Source organism: Dreissena polymorpha, chromosome 2 (genome assembly GCF_020536995.1).
Source record: "Dreissena polymorpha isolate Duluth1 chromosome 2, UMN_Dpol_1.0, whole genome shotgun sequence".
NCBI classification, from domain to species: domain Eukaryota; kingdom Metazoa; phylum Mollusca; class Bivalvia; order Myida; family Dreissenidae; genus Dreissena; species Dreissena polymorpha.
Genome location: NC_068356.1, coordinates 28,403,743 through 28,406,734, shown reverse-complemented (window position 1 = coordinate 28,406,734; position 2,992 = coordinate 28,403,743). Strand labels below are relative to the sequence as shown.

At 35.9% G+C, this 2,992-nt stretch overlaps 1 long non-coding RNA gene across 1 annotated transcript; it reads right to left on the bottom strand.

Moving 5' to 3' along the window:
* Positions 1-847: 847 nt before the first annotated feature.
* On the bottom strand, positions 848-2,767 carry LOC127866379 (uncharacterized). The gene is made up of 2 exons (XR_008042974.1): positions 2,723-2,767; positions 848-1,574 (listed from the first exon to the last, which is right to left on the bottom strand). It is a non-coding gene; the product is annotated as an uncharacterized LOC127866379 (long non-coding RNA).
* Positions 2,768-2,992: the final 225 nt, after the last annotated feature.

Genomic DNA, 2,992 nt, shown 5'->3' with positions numbered 1-2,992 from the left:
ACAGATTGTGAGTTACTTGCAGGCTGTTCTGGTTTTATGATGTTTGCATGTAGAAATTTTAAAATTTCCTCAGAGCAGGAAAAGGTTAATAATAACACAACAGCAATTAAGTCATTTTAAGACTTTGGTTCCAATCAAAGTGCCATAGCACCTATAAATTTGGTATGTAATTATTTCATTTCAAAGAATGGCACAGTGGTAAAGAAGTTTACTCTAGAAGACCCTGGTTTAAATCCCCATGAAACCAAATTATCTTTTTCTTTTATCAATACAGCCTGGCTTAAATTGAACCGATGTTCATACTTATGCAAGTAACTTGCAACTGTCTAACCAAAATTGGAGATGGTGGAAGGCAAAATTAATGGCTGTGCAACTTAAATTATCTTTTCATACTAAAACAATATATTGTTGATTTACAGTATCTTGTACAGCATGCATCTAATACTACAGCCAAATTTGCTTACAAATAATATTACAACTTTACAAGAAGCACAAGTCATTGAAGACTAAACTTATTGCATCAACCATTTAGCAGGAATAAAATATAAAGAGAAAAATTATGGCAATTTTGTCATCTTAAAATACAAGTGTTGATATACAATCCCATAGCATATAAAAACGACAGTTTACTATTTATCCGTTCTATATGTCAGCATAAAGACAAGATGGTATTGACTGTGCAATGAAACACAAGCAATTCTATTACAATTGCTTTTAATTATATGATCTGTACCTTCATTAACATTCAAGAATTTTAATATAAATACATGATGAAAGATGAGCTTGTTCTTGTCTTAAAATAACTTGTAACTTTGCAATGACCAAACAATACAACTCAACATACAAATTATCCAACAAAATATATTTTAATGACACAATATTTTATTCAACAATAGGAATAGCTTAAGGTTGCAACGTATTACACTAAAGTCACAGTGTCAATCTAAGCAAAGAGTAAAATCATAAAGAGATGTTCACAACGGATGATGTGCAAGCTGTCTCTGACTCAGATTTCCACATCAGATGATGGTCAAGCTGGTTATTAGAAGGATGTGAACAACCGATGAAGTGCAAGCTGGCTCTAAGACAGATATCCACAACAGAGATTGTCCTTGCTGGCTCTGATTCTAATGTCCACAAGTAAATAACATGCAAGCTATCTCTGACTGATGTCCTTAACGTATGACATGCAAGCTGGATCTAACACAGATGTCCACAACAGATTACGTGCAAGTTAGCACTAACACGGATGTCCACAACAGAAGATGTGCAAGCTGGCTCTAATACTGATGCCCAAAAGAGATGACGTGCAAGCTGGCTCTTACACGGATGTTCACAACAGATGACGTGCAAGCTAGCACTAACACGGATGTCCACAACAGAAGATGTGCAAGCTGGCTCTTACACGGATGTTCACAACAGATGATGTGCAAGCTAGCACTAACACGGATGTCCACAACACAGGACATGCAAGCTGGCTCTAACACGGATGTCCACAACACAGGACGTGCAAGCTGGCTCTGCCTCAGATATGTACTCAGAAGATGATGTTCAAGTTGGGAACACTGTTACAGCTATAAAATACAAAAAACATGTTTCATACTTGCATATTATTTACTACCTGTATTTCTTCCACAATAAAGTACATTATACTTATTATTTACATTCTGCTATTGATATCTGAAGGTTTACCAGATGCTTTGTTTGTGTGAAGATAGTTCATACCATAGATTAGCCGTAAAACACTTTTTAGACATAATGTGCATTCGGCTTTAAGCAATATAGCTCAGAATTCACTGGTTTAAATCAAAGTTGTTGGGCTAAATTGGCTTGCTATGCAGACAAAATGTAGAGTTTTGAATCTGTGTCGTATCTGGTGTGAATGTTGTGTTATTTTATTTGGTCAGTATATCAGACATGTACACCTGTTATATGTTAACTGTAAGAGTTAAGAATGTCTTGACAGTCATTGTGTTTGTAATACATTGTGTTATCTTTCAGATTTGTGTGACAGTTAAATATAATAATCAATAATCTTGTTCTGCATGCCGGTCAAATTGTTCCGTGGTAAACACCTCCCCACTCGTACCTGTTTTTTAGTCAACTTGTACCTACCCGAACTAAACCTGTACCCGATATACAGAAATAGGTGTAGGATGGTTAGCTTTAAAGTCAAACTCATAGAGACAATGTTTTTTTTTCCTCTTAATGTTTCCACTAAAATTATCTAAGCATTTTTCACGCAAGTTGTTTGCTGCAGATATGTATAACGCTGCTAAAGTGTTGATGAAAATTGACACTTGTGTTTGGTGTCTTTCAATGATTTGACAATTGTGACAAAATAAGACAAATGTAACAAGTCGAATAGTTTGAATGAGGTACGAGTTGACAAATTTGGAAACGAGTTGACCAAGGTACGAGTTGCCTTTGGGAGGAATTGCCTGTAAAGCCTTGTTCTTTTTCTTTGTGAAGGTGTATACGGTGCTGGACTAGAGCACATGACTACCATAACAATAACTTGGCTCTATACTTACTGAGCTTAAGGGAAGATTTTTCTTACCCACAAACACTACTGTATTTCATTTTTTGACGACATGAGTCTGACGTGATTATGTTTTACTAGAGACGTTTGCATATCGACAAACCGTGAAAACAACACTCGATACTCTTGAGCTGTTTTAATTGCATTCCAATTCATAATTCGTGTATGTTAAATACTTACCTCATGGCTAATGTCATCAAAATTGATCATTCTTTCGCCCTTTAAAAGGTTTTGTGTTAATGTGAAACAACCGTCATCATGATGACTGCATGAATGCTGGATAAGACGCTAGTTTTGATGGTTCACTCTAGGTGTCGGAACCAATCAAATTTTATCGCGTAACCACATAGCAACCCGAATTTCGTGCAGTAATTCAATGCTATTGAAAAATCGCGCGGAGTAATGAATCTTCCGCGCGATTTTTCATTAGCAACCCGCAATTTACATAGC